Here is a 20,075-nt window from a genome sequence, read left to right on the forward strand (position 1 = left end):
AATTTGTTTGTTTGAATTTGTCGAAGACTACAAATCCCAGAATGCAGTTGTATGTCATAGGAAAGCCTAGCTAGGCCTGTCCTTGATGACAAAGAGTCATCTAGTATCCTTATTTCAATATACCTTCAGGCCAGGAGCCTAAAACAGTACTTCATCTTCCATATTTTGTTCCAGAAACTGTGATTCCTGCTCAAAATCCCTCAAGGGAGAGTATGTGGCGTAAAAGCCAGAGCTGCCGACTTTGGAATTGGGGAACTAGGTTCTAGTCTCAGAATGGGCTTAACATCTTGCGATTCTGGGAAAATCACTTAATTTCTTTGTGCCAAAACACCATAAAAATGCAATCTGTCACGCATTACACCATAAAAAGTATTTGCAATGCAATATGTCTCGCATTTACGCAAGTTTAAGCTATTGGCATTGTAAATGACAATGCCTTTTATTTTTGTTTTGGTTTTTAAAACATAAATAAAAGGCATTGTCATTTGTAAAATTTTTATTTTGCAAAACACAGAGAAAAAAACAGTGAACAAAAGGTACCACCTCGGGAGCACAGATGGTCCCACACAGTGGGAAAGCAGTAAATTAAGACGAGGCAATAATGCAGTGCGAGAGAAGTGAGCAAATAATAGGCTCCAACATCCGCAAGACGGAGGCAGTCGCATACGTAGCCCCAAGGCGGGGTGCTCTGTTAGTTCAGCCAGCAGAAAGTCCAGTGTCACAGAGCCGTCGAACTGAGCCTCGTCCCAGCAGCACAGATGTCCCGTTAGCAGTACACAAACTCAACTTCCCGTTTCCCACCCCCCCCCCCTCCCGTGACGGCGCCTCATTCATTCCCCACTCATCCATCACACACTTAGAGCTGAAATAGATGTAAGGCCCTCAAAGATGCTGGGCACACTGCCGAGGGTAAACCAGTAGAGAGAAAGGACACCAGTGGGGCCCCAAATGTGTTTAAAGTGTTTGTAGTTGCCTAGGAAGATGTCCGCCATTCTCTCAAGACTCAGGAGCCTCCACAGTCTAGCGTGCCAAAGTGAGATCGCCGGCGCCTCCTTCCGCTTCCAGGCTGACGCCAGCGTGAGCTTGGCAGCGCCTAGGCAGAGCCATAGAATCTTCTTGTCTGCGCGTGTCTGGTGCTCAAGGCCAGGATCTCTCAGGCCCAAGAGTACGAATGCCAAAGAGTTATCGATAGGATACTGCAAGATATCTTTAATATGGGATAAGATCTCGTCCCAGAAGGGTTTGATGATCGGACAATCCCACCAAATGTGGCGGAAGTCCCCCAGTAGGCCACAACCCCTCCAACATCTGTCCGAGACAGCCGGATAGATACGGTGAAGCCGGGCCGGGACCATATACCACTGTGTAAGAGTTTTTAAGTGCGCCTCCCTCAGGAGTATTGAGTGGTTAAATTGCGTCATGTCCCTCCACAACGCCGACCATTCTCCATCAGTGATATCCCTCCCCACCATCTCCTCCCATTGCTCCATGTAGCGCGGTCTAGGGGAAAGGGCAGATCGAAGCAGCAGTTGGTACAGAAAGGAGATGGCCCCCTTCATGGTAGACGTTTTTAGCAGGAAGGCCTCAAAGTCGGAGGGGGGCCTCGTGGCTGCCTCCCGAACTCCCGGTGACGTGGCCCAGTGGAGCAGTTGTAAATGCCTGTATTTTTCAGTTGGCTGCACTTGGTAGTCCCGCATGCAATTCTCAAAGGTCAGGGGGTCAGGGCCGTGGAACAGATGGAGCAGCGCCCGACAACCTCCCTCTCTCCAAGTATCAAAGGGGCCCTCGGCGAGTGCCGGCGGAAACGCCGGGTTGAAATGCAATGGAGTGAACGGAGACGGGAAGGTCGTCCATCGCTCATCCCCCGCCAGGGTGTCCCATACTTTCAGTGCAGTCCCCGTGGGCGTACTGATGTACGCATTCACCGGGCGGTCACGCTTTGATTTCCAGGCTAGATCCCAGACGGACCGGCCAGCCACGCTCCGGTCCATATGCAACCAGTGTTTTTCGGAAGATTGCTGTGACCATTCTACCATGACTCTTAGTTGGGCAGCCTTATAATAGAGGTGTAGATCCGGGAGGCCGACCCCCCCGTCAGCCCGTAACCGTCGCAGGAGTGCAAACGAAAGTCGTGCCCGACCTCCCTGCCAAACAAAGTTCAAAATCAATGTTCTGAGCTGGCTAAAAAAGGAAGTGCTCAGTGGAATCGGTAGGGCCTGAAAAAGATATAAGTATTTGGGGAGAAGGACCATTTTAATGGCATGCACCCGACCTAGCCAGGACAGGAATTTGGGCTTCCACTTCTCCAGTTCGGCCCGCGTCTTGGCCAGCAGGGGCGGGAAGTTGGCTGCAAATAAGCCACCCACCGTAGGAGTGAGGTGGACTCCTAAGTAAAGTATCGAGCCCGAGGCCCAGGCTAGCGGTGTTGTCGCTCTTACCTGAGCAACCTCGGCCTGTGATAAGGTTAAATTCAGGACATAAGACTTGCCGTAATTAACTTTGAAGCCAGCCACTCCCTCGAAGTCCAGCAAGATATCCCGAACGCTTGGGAGAGAGTTAGCGGGATCGGCCACCGACAGCAGGACATCGTCCGCAAAGAGAGAAATTTTGTGCTGCTCTCCTGTGAATGGTATGCCCTTCACCCCCTCATGCTCCCGAATCGCCATCGCCAAGGGCTCAATGCTGAGCGCGAACAGCAAGGGAGAGAGGGGGCACCCTTGTCTGGTGCCTCGCGAGTGCTGGAAGAAGGCCGATAGGTGGCCGTTCACCGCCACCCTCGAGCGTGGGCTACAGAAGTTTGCCCTCACCATGGTGATGAATCCGTCGGAGAAACCAAACGCCTGCAACGTGTGGAATAGAAAGCTCCAGTCCACGCGATCGAAGGCCTTCTCCGCATCCAGGCCCACCAATACCGCCGGAATGCGGAACCTGTCCGCCTTCTCAATGAGATGAATCACCCGACGCGTATTGTCGTGCGTCTGGCAGCCTTTGAAGAAGCCGGACTGATCCGGATGAACAATCGCCGGTAGCAGGTCCTGGAGGCGGCTCGCTAGTATCGCCGAGTACAGCTTCGCGTCAATATTAAGTAAGGCTATGGGATGGAATTAAGTACAGTGCTCCGGATCCTTCCCCGGCTTCGGCAGGACCGTAATCACCGCCTCCGCTAGGGTCCCGGTATTCACTCCGGACGTAGCCATGTCATTAAAGAGGGCGACCAGGAAGTCGCACACCTCAGTCGCGTAGGTCTGATAGAAGACTGCAGTGTACCCGTCCGGGCCGGGGGCTTTATGTAGTTTCAAGTTTTTAATGGCGGAGAGGACTTCCTCTCTCGAGATCGGAGCTTCTAACAGGTCGTTCCACGCACTAGAGACCTGCGGGAGCGGCAAGCGTTGCAGGAACTCCCGCTGCGCTGCAGCATCCAGCTCCTCGCCCGTATACAAAGCGGCATAGAAGCGGCCAAATATGTCCGCCTTCACCCCGTCACGATGGTGGAGCACTCCTGCGGGGTCTCTGATCCCCCCTATGTATTCTCGTTCCCGCTTGTCCCGCAGTTGCCGGGCCAAGTGTCTGCCAATCTTATTACCACTGGAGTATGAGTGCCGCCCCAGCCGCAGGAGGGTGAGTTTGGCCCTGTTTGCATAGTGTGCCTTCAGTTTGCCCCTAACCGCTGTCAGTGGACGCAGGGTGACCCTCGAGGGGTTGATCTTATGAGCCCTCTCGAGCTCAAGCACCTCGGCTTCCAGCGCATCCCGTTCCTTCCTACGCAGAGTGTTAAGTTGTGAATTGAGGCCCAAGCACGTCCCTCTGATCGTTGCCTTGAAGGCGTCCCACGTAGTCGTCAGAGAAGTGTCCGACGGGGGATTGCAATCAAAAAAATCACGGATGGCCAGGCGTAAGGCTCGGTTGGAAATTTCGTCTCTAACCACCGACGCCGGGAAGTACCACTTTCGGCTCGCGGTGTCGGGCGGTGACCAACGGAGAGTGAGCACCAAGAGGCTGTGGTCCGACACCGAGATCGGAAGAATGGCGGCATCTAGAATGTTCCCTCTGAGGGATTGACTAAGGAAGATATGATCCAAGCGAGAGTAGGAGTGGTGCACATGTGAAAAGAATGTGTAGTCTTTCATGGCGGGGTGAAAAAAGCGCCACCCATCTACTAGACCCAACTCCCCCACCCCTTGCTGCGTGGAATCAGAAAAGACCCCTGTGTCCGCTCTGCGTCCCCCCGAGCTGTCCAAATCCCTGTCCCACACCAAATTGAAATCGCCCAACATGAACAAGAGCCCCTCCGCAAAGTCCCCCACCTTCACCAGCAATTCTTGTAGATACTTGTTCTGACCGGCATTGGGCAGATATACCACCACGAACGTACATAACCTACCCTGAATGTGCCCCTTAACCATCAGCCAGCGACCCTCCCTGTCGTTGCGGACCTCCACAGGTTGAAAATGCAACGTGGCCCTGAACATAAGTGCCACCCCTCGGTGCTTCGTGACAGCAGAGGACCCGTAGATAATGGGGTACGCTCTATGGCGGAGCCTCAACTCATCCTTCCGTGCCAAGTGTGTTTCTTGCAGTCCAACTACATCAAGGTGATGGTCCATCACATACTTCAGAACCCTCTGCCGCTTCTGAGGCGAATTCATGCCCTTAACATTCCACGTCCCTACACTAAGCGGCATAGCAGATACAAAACCCAGAACACGCTCTCAGCATGCCAAGTGTCATCCACCCCGCCTCCAGCCCCGCCCCCAGGCAGTAGACAACCAGTTGCTTCCAGAACATTCGCGGCACGACATCACCAACAGTAAAGTGCGCACTCAACAGCAGGCATACAACAAACATCCCCTTTGGCCCTCCGTCACGGGTCCCCCCCCATTGTCCCCAACAACCCCCATCCCAACCCCACCCCAAAAGATATGCAAACCGAACAAAGTGCAAAGTCAAAAACAAAAGTGCAGAAATAATACTCATCAAGACCAGTAGGCCGAAGTCCGTAGGAAGCCTCCCACTCAAGAAGCAGGCCGGGGGAACAAAGACACTATTCCCCATGGCCACAGTCGAAGGCGTCTCCTCCAAGAGTACTTTCAGCCCCCTCAACCAGATGGCCCGGGCCCCTCCGGCGCCGATCCACCATTTCCCGGGGGTCACGCCGCCCCAGAACTATGCTGTGTGTCGGCCAACGTGACTGATGCCACCGAAGCGACTGCTGCAACCCGTTCTTGCAGGCTGGCAGAGAGATCCGGCCGTTGTCTGATGGGTGAAGGGTGAACCCCCCACCCTTTGCCATGAAGACGAGCGACGTCGCCTTCGGGATGGGGAAGCCGTCGCGGCCTGCGAAGGCGGTACATCCTCCAGGCCCAGAAGTTTTTTTGCTGCTTGAAGCGTGCGGATTTGAGCGAGGCGATTCTGCCACCTGAAAATGATCCTGAAAGGGTGCCCCCAGGAGTAGGCGATGCCCCTCTCTTTCAGGAAAGCCGTCACCGGCCGAAACTCCCGCCGCTTTTGCAAGGTAGACGCCGCCAGATCTTGGTATAGCTGAGGCCTATGCCCCCGGAACTGTAGCGACTCGATGGCCCTGGCCTTGCGTAGTATCCGTTCCTTAAGCTGGAAATCGTGTACACACACTAGGATGTCGGGGGGGGGCCCCCCCGCGCCGTGGCAGGCCTACCCTGTGTACTCTGTCCATCCGAATCTCCTTCGTGTCTTCCTCGTCCAGCACCTGGAGGAACAGCTCCTGGACATACCCCCGCAGGTCCCCAGCCTCACCGTCCCACGGCACCGCCCGTATTCGGATGTTATTTCTACGGGAGCGGTTTTCTAAGTCCTCCGTGTGCAATTGTAGGTCCAGATTTTGCTCGGTGAGGCGAATGATGTCTTGCTGTAGCAGGTGAACGTCGGTGGCTATGCTCAGATCTCGGTCTTCCAGGGTCGCCACCCTCTCTCCTATGCCGTCCACGTCTCTCCGCACCTCCCTCAAGTCGGAGGCTAGCTGCGCCCTGAGTTCGGAGATGTCCTCCTTGATGGAGGCAAACAGCTCGGTCATAAAGGCTTTCGTCGCCGGGGCCTCATCGTCCGATTGTTTCGACGACCCACTCGCTCCAGGGGAAGCCGGTTGCTGAGAAGATTTCGGAGCATTGTCTTTCCCTTGACCTCGTTTGCGCGGCACAGTAGACATGGCGGCTCACAGCGCTCCGACCCGGCGCCACGTGGCGCAGGATAGTGGCGGGCTCCTCAGGCAGTCCAAACGTACACCACGGCGCGCTCTGTAGCTTCCAGCTGTGCCCAGCCCCACGTGCACAGCTACTCGATCCGTGGGCCCCACCGGAGCCCAGGCAGGGCAAAGCCCAAGCGCCAACGCCTGCTTTCCAACGCCCTCGATGTCAGGAGAGCCCGGGGTCTCACAGGTCGTGGGGTGCGTCCGATCTCAGGGGGGAACTCGGGGTCTCACCGCCTCGGCGACCACACCAAGGCCAACCGCTCCGTCAGGCGGACTTCCCCGCCGCTTTTGGGGCGGGTGAACTCCAACAGAGTCGTGCTATTAGAAGCTTTGTAGGATCAGCGCCGGAGCGTCACGAAAATGCGTCCTACTCCGCCGCCATCTTGGCCACGCCCAAGGCATTGTCATTTACAATGCTAATAGCTTAAACTCTCTGAAATGCGAGGCATATTGCATTGCAAATGCTTGTTTGTGTTTAGTTATCAAGCACTTTCCTCTAAGACAAGTTACAGTATTGTGGCACGTTGCATGGTTTGACCAAGTCGTGTGCCCATCAGATGTTTCTCTCTATTGTCCTGCCCCGGGGCCTGAATTGAAAATAGATTTTCATTTTAATATATTATATTTCGTAAATTCGCGATTCTAGTGCCCTGAAACTCCAAACTGTGATGTGCCTCTGGCCATGGCCTCTGGTGTGACTAGCACCTGTCCTAATCTGAGCTATGCCACACAGCCCACCTGCCCACCTCATGAATGTTAGGATAATAAAAGCTAACGCTCAGCGAGTACTAGCAGCCACAGCCTCGCTGTCACAACATTATGCAGTACAAGTGCCTCGACTTTTGTACAAACACAGGATCTCATTAAAAGTCTGTTCGTGTCAAGAGGTGGTTGTTGTATTCGGGTCATTACATCCAAACAGGAACACTCCAGAGGCGTCCAAGTAATGGGCTGGTAAATGTCAGGTTTAGCAGTGATGGAAGTCAGAGGACCTGGCTCCAGTGTGTGCCATGCTGAGCGCCCGCGCCGGGCCCAGGTGCCTCGGAAATCAGCTGCCACTCAAGGTTACGTCCAGGTGGATGGAGGCGCTGATGCCAGGCTCTGACTGGCAGGCGCGGCAGACACCGTGCAATCAACACCCTGAATTACTGTCAAGAAACACTCAGACTCTGACGCCCTGCTCAGCTCTGCCTTGCAGCACAGGGAATATGTTTGATAAAAACACCCTCCTAACTCAGCAAGGTGCTGCATAAGGCACCCTGCATAGAAATGAGGGGTGGCCTGGCTGGATTGGCATGCAACTGGTTGACTGGGTTGAGGGCAGGGGATAGTTTGGAAGTATATTTAACAAAGAGGGGAGGTAGAGTATCAAGTAGGATTCCTACTCCACGGGCACTGTTACATAAACAAGAAGAATCCTACCACTTATTGGGAAGAAAGGTGAGGAAAGGAAGGGGGACACTCAGTGTTGTGTAAAATACCCCTCACACACCAACAGGCCCCTTGGTGTCATGCTTCATCATCGGGGTCTTCGCACCCCGCTAAGGGGATGCGGCACGCTACGACCTACGACTACGCGGGAGCGTTGACAATTCAGTCTATGTGTGGTGTGTGTTGAGTGCAAGTGAAAGGAATAGGATGTGAGTGGGAAGTGTAGTGAGAAAAAAAATTAAAAAGGACCTGGCCAGTGGGTAAAAGGAAAAACTTTATTCTGTACCTCTGGCTGGTACTATTAAAAAAGTGCTAGATGGCGAGGTTTTGTGTCTTAGTAAGGGACAGAACCTCTGGTGTGCGTCGACATGTTTCGGTACATACGTACCTTCTTCAGGACGGGGCACAACTCCCAACCCTACTCACGTTTCTCTACAGAACAAGATTATTGTTCTAACTTTCCTAAAAAAGTGATTACATTTACTGAAGACAAATACAATGTGCCTACAGCGGTTTTACTTGAACATGTAGTTACATGTCTTATTGTATAAGCTGATTAAAGCCTCATGAGCAATTTCAGAACATCAGGGTAGGTAGGTAGGTGGATCCACAATGAAATCCGCCTCAGTCGGCCTCTTTCCTCCACCCTGTGTTGCTCCGTCGTAATGACGGAGCAACACAGGGTGGAGGAAAGAGGCCGACTGAGGCGGATTTCATTGTGGATCCACCTACCTACCTACCCTGATGTTCTGAAATTGCTCATGAGGCTTTAATCAGCTTATACAATAAGACATGTAACTACATGTTCAAGTAAAACCGCTGTAGGCACATTGTATTTGTCTTCAGTAAATGTAATCACTTTTTTAGGAAAGTTAGAACAATAATCTTGTTCTGTAGAGAAACGTGAGTAGGGTTGGGAGTTGTGCCCCGTCCTGAAGAAGGTACGTATGTACCGAAACATGTCGACGCACACCAGAGGTTCTGTCCCTTACTAAGACACAAAACCTCGCCATCTAGCACTTTTTTAATAGTACCAGCCAGAGGTACAGAATAAAGTTTTTCCTTTTACCCACTGGCCAGGTCCTTTTTAATTTTTTTTCTCACTACACTTCCCACTCACATCCTATTCCTTTCACTTGCACTCAACACACACCACACATAGACTGAATTGTCAACGCTCCCGCGTAGTCGTAGGTCGTAGCGTGCCGCATCCCCTTAGCGGGGTGCGAAGACCCCGATGATGAAGCATGACACCAAGGGGCCTGTTGGTGTGTGAGGGGTATTTTACACAACACTGAGTGTCCCCCTTCCTTTCCTCACCTTTCTTCCCAATAAGTGGTAGGATTCTTCTTGTTTATGTGATAGTTTGGAAGTGCCCGTCGAAGGCCAGAGTCCTCATTTAGATGGGAAGCACCGAGGCCGTATCCTCAAAGTAAGCGTGAGGATAGAGTGAATGGAACTCATGTTTGCACTCTGTGTAAGTCTGGATGGTGGGACTACTTTTATTTCATATTCATTGCCACAATGCGAGTTAGGCACCTAGTATAGATGCCCCCCTACCTTGTGTATTAACTCAATACCTGCAGCAAATGGCCCACAGGAAGACGTCCCCGAGAGTTCAGCCGAAATTAACATCTTAGAACGCTGGCCTCCTATAACCGTGGACTCTCTAAAGTCCCCCCTCAAGACCATCACATCAGGCTCCCTTGTGATCCAGTACCCGTTAGCGTCTTGAAACAGATTGTCACCCCATCCCTGACCATTATAGCCGACACCTTAAATTCTTCCTCCCAATTGTCCACAGTCCCATCATCCTGGAAACACGCTATGGTCAACCCACTTTTGAAAAAACCCTCAGCCGACCCCGCAATATTAGCAAATTACCGACCAATATCTCTGCTCCCAGTCTTTTCAAAACTTTTGGAAAGACATATACATTTTGCCCTCACTCTTTCCACCGAGGAAAATGCCCTCCTTCACCCAACACAATCGGGCTTCAGATCGGGATTTTCAACGGAGACCGCCCTGCTGGGTGTGACCGAAAACATCAGGAAACTCTTTGATGATGGTCAAACGGTCGCACTCATTCTATTAGATTTGAGTGCGGCTTTTGACACCATCTCACATAGTATACTCCTGGCCACACTCGGGAGGAACGGTATCTGCGGTGACGCACTAAAATGGATCGAGTCCTTCCTAACAGATAGAACATTCCAGATCAAATCTGCTCTCGCCTGCTCTGATACGTTTAGTGCCCCACAGTACCTCAGGGCTCCATCCTGAGCCGCTGTTTTTTAACCTATACCTTAGACCCTTAGCTGACCTAGCCGAAAGCTTAGGACTCACCCTCATGACCTACGCTGATGACTCCCAGATCATCTTTTCACTGTCAGACTCAAAACCTTCAGCTCCCTCCCTTCTCAAACAAGGGCTCCATAAAATCTTCAGCTGGATGTCCACCAACCAGTTGAAATTGAACGGTGACAAAACCGAGATCCTCCTGTTAGGAAAAAATAAAGAACTATGGAACTCCTCCCACTGGCCTCCCGGGTTGGGGAACCTCCCCACTCCAGCAACCCAGGTAAGAAACCTAGGGGTCATCATTGATAACGCCCTTTCTTTGAAACAACAGGCCAATAAAGTGGCAGGCCTTTGTTTCACCATCATGAAGTGGCTGAAAAAAAATCCTATGGATGCTGCCCCTTGCCACCCAAAAGACCGTAGTCAACGCACTGATTACATCGCGTCTTGACTACGGCAACATTCTTTATCTGAGCTCAAACCAGGCAGTCATCAAACGATTACAGCGTGTGCAAAATTCAGCTGCGAGACTCCTGTGCAGAATCCCAAAAACGGCCAGGGTGTCAAAACATCTGAACGACCTGCATTGGCTCAGGGTGGAAAACCGCATCAGGTTCAAAGCCCTGAGCTACATGTTCAGGATCAAAGCAGGAATGGCACCGGAATACCTGCAATCACTAGCCACTCCCTACCTACCAGCAAGAAATCTGCGCTCCTAAACAGCAGCAAACTTCGCGGTCCCCAGGTTCAGACTGACAAGAATGGGAGGAAGATCCTTCTCGGTCAGAGGGCCTATTCTTTGGAACACACTTCCTCCCACCATCCGTAAAGAAGAAAACTACGCCAGGTTCAGAAAGAACATAAAGACTTGGCTCTTCCAGAAACAATTATGCTAAATCATGCTCATCTTATACTTCAGCTCAACCACATGCCATCGGCGCCGGGAAACCCTTCTTGGGTAGCTGTGCGCCATACAAGTGTAAAAAATAAATAAATAAATAAATGCCCGAATGGAGGTCGTTTTTGAGAATTGACCCAGACAGGCCAGATGTTGTCAGCCAAGAAGGCACTCAGGAGAAAGTTCCTTTGTTTGGGAAAAACAAGGAAATTCATGCTACCGAAATCCCTTATGTCGTAGGTAGAAGCGATACATGCCAGTGAAGGACTTGTTTAAGAACACAAGAAGGAGTTGCTTGAAGACCACCACTGCACTGGTCTCATAGCCTACAGTCATGAGATGAATCTCCAAATTCACCTACTGAACCTCTGCGTAAAGCCTCACTCCCTGTGAGTTGGAAGCAAGAGGCAGGTGATGAAGGCAGGGAATGCCAAAGCGAAAGTTCAGTTTTGATTAGCAATAGAGAAGGCATCCTTGGACAAAGATAGTTACCAGTGTTCACACATAGTTTCTCCGCCTTGGAGACATTCCACTTCAATATCGTATGTGCAGTGACTGATCTGTGGCAAACTGGTCCATTCTGAAGATCGCTGCTGAGCAGGCGCATGATGCGGACAATCTGAGAAGTAGGAGCAGAGTTATTGGCACACTTTCTAAGTGCACGGTCAAGGAATAATTGTGTTTGAACAATGGAAAACATTAACTAATACTAATCTGGGGCAACAGGAAAGAACCCTGGAGAATACTGAAGAACCATAGACTTGTTCTTTTTAAAAGAAGGTCTGAAGGTGGAATTTGCCTCTACTTCTTTCTTCTGTGTCAAAAAGTACTCTGGAGAAAACTAGTAACATCAATGCCCTAACCCTGCTGTCATTGATCACCTGACTCAAATTAGAAATAACTGGGACAGCTATCATCATGCACTTGCAGTCCAGGATGTTGTTCGTCTACCCAAAGCTTGGCATCTTCTAAACCAGGACACATTGTGGCAGGTTGGCCTCGCGTGGCAGATTTGATATTGAGCAGCGACAGCCAATGCAGGTATGAGCGGTGGGGCCCAGGGGAGGGGGCGGAGGTATTTTGATAGACGACCAAGAGGGAAAATTAAATAAATAATTAATTTTTCTCTCGTGGTCATCTCTCAAAATACCCTCCCCCACCCCCACCCGGCCCCACCCCGCCACTGCTCTTTCCTGCAGCGGCCGCTGCTGATTAGGAGTTACAGTTGTTGGTGACAAGATATGTTAGTGGCCAGGGGCTATTGTACGTAGACCTCAGAGAACAACATCTGTGAAAGTGGGTCGCCTCATGCTATGATGGGCAGTGATCTCTCACGAAGTAGCATTTGTTTGCAATTCACCCATTTGCAGTGCCATGGATTACTCAGTGGAAAGTGAATTGAATAGAAGAGTGGATGGTGGATAGGCGCAAATCTGGGGGAATGACTATGGGTGGCCCAAAGGTAGAGGCAGCTGAGAGATAATTACGACCACTATTATGGTTTCTACCTCAGGAGCTACCCACCTAAGAGTGAGAATCTGCCTTTATGAAGGGTAATGGCAAACTTTGGCATCCTCGGTCTCACTCTGCCCGGATGTCTGCCAGAACCTGAATAGCCTTGTGCGCTACCACAATACTGCAAATAACCACCATCTTATAATATTAAATAACCAACACTTGTTTGCAGTTATAAAATAACAACACATATTTTTATATCAATATAAGGACAATGCTTGTGGATGACTAACACCAAAGGAGCACAATTATTGAAATGATATTCAGGAAGAGATACAGCCATGGAAAAGCCATAAAGGATTAGATGACGGTACACAGATGTTGTGAAACACTTTCCAAGATAGGGAAGGGATGGGTAGCCTCAATTTAATGCAATTAAAGATCTAATTCCCTATGCTGCATGTACTGGTCAAGTATATTGTCAGTTGCACATCCTGTCCTTAATCTGCAGAGAACCCTCCTCACAAGGCCAGTTCAGCTGCCTCTGGATTTTGCAGCGTGAGTCTTTTCTGGATTCACATGCTGTGCATTATTCCACTATCGAGTAATTGGGTCCAGAATTCTTCACTTGTTTGTAGTCCTTCTTCTATTTTTGTTTTATCTTGTTAGTGGTTGTCGATGGACACCCATTTTGTGTCTCTTGTGATGTCATACAGCTTCCACCGGAAGCGCTCACGTTTGGTCGCCATCTTCAGATTCTTTTATTTTCTTTTTACTGGCATCTTGTTCCTTCCTTCCATCTTCTTGGTGGAGTTGGGTGGGTCATTTGTGAATCCATTAAATTCTCCAAGCTGCAAAACTACACCTACAGGTGAGAAACTATACGCTTTCTAGCATGAATTTGCGAGAAACGCGATGGTTGCTCCCTTCTTTGTTGTACAATGTGCTCTGGGTGCTGAACTCATTTTTTCTCCAGCATATGTGTGGCAAATGCTGGAGGTGTCCGATTTTCTTCTTCCAATGCCCCCAGGGCATTTTTTCATGCTTAGAAGGAAGTGCCCTGTGGGTCGTCTGTTTTTTTTTTTTTTTTTTTACTTGGCCCCTGCAAAAACCTTTGATAGAGCTGTTCCACTCCCTCCGACTTCCCCAATGTCCTCTATTAAAAAAATAGCAAAATCAAGCAAAAAGCCTGAAGAGTACAGGCTGTCACCCCCTCCCCTCCATCTTAATCAACAGTTGCACCCTTGAGAGGGAGACATTTTACCACCTCCTTCTGCCTGTGGTGTTCCCCTCTGAAGGTACAGCATCAGTACAAGGTCAGAACAGTCAGAGCACAGCGCCTCTTATTCTGGGCGACACAAACAAGAAAGGTCCACACATGCAACTTGTATGATATATCACTATCAAAAATGTCCAAATCAAGAAAAAATGTTTGCAGAGACAAGGAGTGCAGTAGGTAAAAGTGAGGAGCTGCTCCAAAAATCTGCACTCAGGATCCGTTTGCAATAAACATTTGTGCTAATTCTGCATCTGCTCTGTCGATTTATTCAACCTTTCATTGTTACCATGGTACTGCTGGCATTAGCCTGTATTGTTTGCTACACGCCATTCTCAGGAAGTCCTGTTTATTCCTGGTAAAAAGGGCATGGATTCACTCCAGAGTTATAAATACTGCAGCAGGGAGACCTTTACATCACCTGCACCTTCAGTTAAGAAACCTATCAAAACTACTCGTAAAAAGTTCTTTCCGAAGTTGAGCACTCTCTTGGCTACTGCGTGGTAAATGCTAGAAAAAGATTCATGACATTGTTTTGGAAATGTATGTTCTATTTTAATTTGACATCATTACCTAGAATAACTCAGATTATTGAAGATATGTTTGGAAAATGGATGTAATCTTAACAGCTTCTATTATTAACCTTTTGGAAAGGCCCCGGTGGGTCCTGCGTGTGTGTGTGGGCACCACTTTTATAAACATTTATAGTAATGGCTAAATATGTGACGTGAAAGGGAGGTTTTCCTATTAGTGAACGCTTTAAAGGTCTGGCACTCACGTCCAGCCAGAGCTAGTAAGGCAGGCCACACCAAGGCTGAACATAACTCATTTAATTTATGAAAGTTTACTTTTTCGAGGAGGGCTGGGCAGAAACATAGGATTAGGAAAAACACAAGATATAGGGCCCCATTAGGATGGCGGGCGGATTGCTCCCGCCATCCGCTTAGAAAAAACTCCCCGCCATATTAGAATGGCTGGTGGGTCCGCGACGGATAGAAAGACAATCAGCCGCTTTTCCGCCCGGTCAACATGTCGACAGGGTGAAAAAGGATTCAATATCTTAGCAGTGTCTGAAAGACACCGCCAGCCATATTAGAATGTGCATTCCTGAATGCCGGAAAGGCATGTGGAGTCTGCTTGGGGGGCAAGTTGCGGACCCCATAGACTCCGGGGTGTGGGGGCTGCACATGGGGGGTACCTATGGTACGGCCCTGCCTTTCAAAGAACCACATGGCAGCCACCGGGCGGTGCCTGTCACGTTGTGCTTTGAAACGCACCACATGAATTTTTAGCATTGCGGCAGGCGAAGTTGAAAGCATCGCCCGCCGCAATGTTAAAAATACGGGATGCGCCAACCACTGTGGCGGGCGAATCATAATTGCCCCCACGGGACCCCGCCCTTATGGCGGGCAGTCCCATTTACCGTGAGGATGGCCATAGTGTTTACCTTATTTCAAGTCAATGTGCACTACGGTCAAATAATCAAACACTTTGTAAAAATATATATCCCATTTACCGTGAGGATGGCCATAGTGTTTACCTTATTTCAAGTCAATGTGCACTAAGGTCAAATAATCAAACACTTTGTAAATAATATATATATTTGCTAAGTATGTCTTAAATAAAAATGCACTTTCGATTTTAGATGAAAGTAAACAGAGATCATTAATAGACAAAGCTCGACCGTGCCTTGATAAAATATGATGCTGTGATAAAGTATCATTTTACAAGAAGGGAGTAAAGCATTGTTTGATTTTTTTCTGTATGCTGAGTTACCACTTTCTATAAATCTCAGACGAATATCGATCAACCAATGGGAGGAGAGAATGATCACAAATGGCTTTTCTGCACTGAATGGCTCCTTTGTGGGCATATGGGTTCACATTAAGTTTGGGGGGCCAAGTCACAAGATGGCCATTTTGGCTGAGGTGTTGCCTCTTCCAAATCAGAGGAAGCCTGACTACCAAATGTAAAGGTGAAAGATATTGCAGCTGCTTTTGAACCCCTTAACCATACCCCAGGCATGATGGGGGGGGGGGGGATTATCAGGCAAAACTAAGACAGTGAGTGGCATCAGTTCTGCCAAGCTGTGGTGACATGGTCAAACTGTTGTCCTTCTGCAAGGCCTTGCTATACATCCATATGTGAAACATCCCTGATGAGCTGGGAAATTTCTCCCAGAGTATGGGGGTGAATCCCAACTTTCCCCATGCTTTTAATTGTAGTTCCAGATGCAAGGGATACAGGTGAAAATACAAATAGAAATGCCATTGAAGGTTGGGTATCCTGACACCATTTTTGTTGCCCTCTGGCCTGCTGAATGGGCATTCTAGTAGTGGAGTTAGCAGCAGTACTGCCATAGGGAATATTGTAGACCACCACCAACTAAGTGGGTTGTTGTCAAGTTAGGAGGGTAGCTGAACCCCGCCTACAGTTATCAGAAGGCTGTCCGACACAGCCTCTAAAATCAGGACCTTAGTCTCACTGCCTTGAATTATCAGAATAAAACACAACATGTTTACAATGGAGGACTGTTCATCTGCAGTCTTCGTAGATCTTTCATATTAAAGTCCACACGCGCTGCACCTCCTTAGGTTTCACACATAAATATGAGTGTGTTAGGTATCCTTGGCATGGTTTTTCTCCTAGCTTTTTGCCCTTAGCCCTCCTTTATTTGACTTAGTTGTTGCTGGTTTTATGATTATGGACATTTTACCACTGCTACCAAGTGCTAAAGTGCTTGTGCTCTCTCCTTAAAGCATGGTGGAATAGGTGTATTTCATTTACTTGTAAGCCCCTATTAAAATTGCACTACACATGCCCAGGGCCTGTAAATTAAATGCTACTAGTGGGCTTGCTTCTCAGATTGTGACACCCACTTAAGTGGCAATTTAAATATGCCTCAGGACTGCCATTGCATTCTGTGTCTGTGCAGTTTTAAACTGTCATTTCTGCCTGGCAAAGTAAACCTTTTGCCAAGCCCAAATTTTCCTTTTTAAAACATATAAGTCACACCTCGGGTAGTCCCTGGAAGCCCCAGAGAGCAGGGTGAAGTGTATTTAAATAGTTGAGCATGTACCTTTACGTTTTACATGTCCTGGTAGTGAAACACTCTAAAATTCGTTTTTTACCATTACAAGGCCTACCTCTCACATAGGATAACATTGCAGTTACCTTATTACATTTAATAAGCTGTGATTTCCAAATGGGAACTTACAGTGAAGTCGAATTTTAAATTACAATTTTGAAAATGCCACGTTTAGAAAGTTGACATTTTCCTACCTTAGCCATTTGGTACCGTCAGCCAATCTTGGGGGTCTCATGACTGAGTGTAGATGACAGTTGGGTATTGTGTGTTCTTCCTAGCCAGCCACACACAATGGGGACAGCATAGATGTGCCTGGATGGGCCATCAGTGGCAGGATGGATAGGTGGAGCTGGAGAAGACTTACTTTCACTTGAATAGGCTGTGTCATGTCTCCACACAATGTAGTTGCATACCAGGCTGCACACCTACATATCTGGAGCCAATTCCAGGAAGGCAGGCCATCTGTGCACTTCAAAGGCCTGCATCTAGAAGCTGCTTCCCACATCACAGGCACAACTGGGTGTATATATACTGGACGTCGGACCCATCACTTGATTACACTTCTGGACATGTGTATACACTGTCAGGCAGAAGGGTTGCTGTGTTGCTGAAAGGACTGCCACTATGCTGGATGTTTGCTCTGAAGGAACTGCTGCCCTGCTGTGCTGACCTGCTGCCTGTTTTCCTCTTGCCTGGGTGAGAAGGACTGGACCTGCACCTCTTGAACCCAGAACCCCAGAGTGACTCCAAGGGTTAGGTGGATGGCCTAATCTGAAGTCTCAAGGACATAACAAGCTTCTAACAACCCTGCACCTGTGTTTTGCCATCTGTGAGTCTACCCTGACACGTGATGCCAGCCTAGTCCTGGATCCTTGGGAGTTGGCTTAAGGTGCTCTACCTGCCTCTGTGGATTCAGTTCAAACACAAGCAGAACCAACACATCGCCGCTGAGTCGTGGATTAGACCTGCTGCAAAGACCCGCATTTCCATCACAGCCCACAGCCTCCTTCGAGTCCGCCACTGCACGACTAATCCTCAGTGCATGCCTGCACACCCCTCATCGACGGCAGCCTCACTGACAAAGCTGGACTCACTTTGACAGTTCAACCACTTTCTTTTTTTTATCTACATTTTTGATATGATATCTTAAATTGTTTTTGCCCCCTATGGGAAATAGATGTTCATGATATATGTGATAAAGTACCCCTGCGGTACATTATTGGGATATTGAAAGTCGCTGAAGAGTTCTATGACCATATAGAGGGAAAAGACCGAAAGCTGAAATCCTTTATAAAGTCACTGAACTCCGAGGTGACATGAAGCATTCATAAAATATATGGCGGTGGATATTTTATTCCTTATAACACAGTTAGGATATTGTCAAAAAAATATTAGAATCAATTTATTGTAAGTCATATTTAAAAAATGAGGCATACAACGTGTAGGTAGTGCAGATATATTCTGTTTTTCCTGTGATGGATGGAACACTGCTGCTGCACTTTTGTTACAAGGGGCTGATTTTGCAGCACTGTGACAAAACTGGCCCCAGCAACAAAAACTGCCCCAACTGGTACAAAACCTACCCCACCCTTCCGGCCCATTGGGGAAACACCCGGTGCCCGCTACAGCCAGTCCAGCCCTGGAACCTGTTGGAGAGAGATGTGAGTTTTGTCAAAAGGCAGTTTTGTTCATGAAAAGTAGCACAGAGGGTTAATATGCCTGCTGCAGAGAATGTGCACCATGCATGCTCAGTATGTTTCTGCATTTGTCACAGAGATTCTTCTGTTACTTACAGTTCTTACATTGCAACCCTGACATAGCACAGTGAGCTATGAACTGGCATCAAAGAGCTGCACGCAAATGTCATGGTATAGGTTAGAATGTAATGTTTTTACCCAGTCTTTCATTATCCTGATGTTGCTAAAAAGTGTTTATTTGGGTAAAAATACATCCTTATTAGTAAAACCAACCCCAACCACTGTGCCACATTTTAAATCCTGAGTTTGTGCTTCTCCTGACCAAACACTCTTAAAATGTACTTCCTGCTAGTATGGCCCTCCTAGATCTTGTAGTCCTCATTGTTCTTTGTAACATTTCCTATAAACTGATTTACATACGTATGATTCATTGGCTCACTATAATGTGTGCGATGTAATGTGCTCTGACAACCTACACTGAGAGTAGTAGCGGTATAAAACAGATGAAATGCATGTGGAGAGGGACTATGGAGGGATAAGGGGCATTGGTGGAGGGTGGTAGTGAGGGAATTCCAAGAGACTGAGGTTTCCGGTGGGGCGCCAACAAAGATTGTCCCACTGGGCACCATCAGCGCTGAAGCTGGCCCTGTTCGAAGCCCAGGCAGCTAATCAACTTTACTTGGACTTGTGTAAATCTTTGTAGTTGGGTTTATCCTCTAAACCTTTGAACAGAGGGTGGTGTACCGAAAATGCAGCCTTATGCTTGATTTATAATCTCCCTTATCAGTTACATATCTTTCATTAACAAATCTGCGTGGAACTTGCTTTTTGCTACCTGTGGCTAAAAGGACTACTTACAAGAGCCATTTTTTTGTTTACCAAACCTATACAGACAAGATCCATGCCACCTTTAGTATAGATTTCTTTCCTACGCCCCTTGGCACTGTTTTAGCTTGGATATGGAAGGGAAGACTCTATTTCTTCAGTTTCATAGGAGTCTAGAAAAATGTAATTCTGAAGGTGGTACTCCATGAAATTATTTTTTATCGAGCAACTATGGCTTTATTTAGGATGATGTATGACGGAACCATGCCTTTTGTTGTAACGCATGCTGTTCCATGTGAACGCCATTTCCACACATAACTTTTACCGCACATGTATTTACAACTCATATGCTATTACCACGTATGCCTTCACAACAAATTTTGTGGTAAAGGCATATGTGTTGTAAAGGATTTACAAGCAATTATAAGTATTTCACAGGTAAGTATGAAGGCGGCGTTGAAACGGCATGCGTGGTAACTGCTGCGTTGTAATTTCTGCTTCCCTATTTAGGATGGAGGTTTGTTACCAATGTCCTGATTACCAGAAAACTGTAATTTCTATCTACTGAAAAGTTCACTACATCAGTAGCGAGTCTTCGACTCTGCATTCTTGTATCAGGAACCGAGCTATCAGACTTTATCCTTAATCCACCATTGAATCCTAAAATGTGCCTGTAATATGTGAATATTTTCCATAGTGAAGGATTTGAATTATAAAAGAGAGATTGACTATGTTGACACTGCCAAGCTAAAGTTGGACCCTGTATATTGCAAGCTGAACAGCAGGTATTTAGGCAGAATAGCAGAAACAGAAGTATTGTGGACTGAAATATGGAGGACACAAATATCACAATGATAAGTTTCTATGGGTAAGCACAGTTTTAC

The 20,075-nt window shown here is 48.2% G+C and overlaps 1 protein-coding gene across 5 annotated transcripts in view; it reads left to right on the forward strand.

Annotated features, from left to right (window-relative positions):
- Nucleotides 1–20,075, forward strand: part of LOC147693572 (beta-arrestin-1) — a 903,972-nt gene that overhangs the window by 568,341 nt on the left and 315,556 nt on the right. The gene's annotated exons all lie outside the window — the stretch shown is intronic.

This window comes from Lissotriton vulgaris, chromosome 8 (assembly GCF_964263255.1).
Source record: "Lissotriton vulgaris chromosome 8, aLisVul1.2, whole genome shotgun sequence".
NCBI classification, from domain to species: domain Eukaryota; kingdom Metazoa; phylum Chordata; class Amphibia; order Caudata; family Salamandridae; genus Lissotriton; species Lissotriton vulgaris.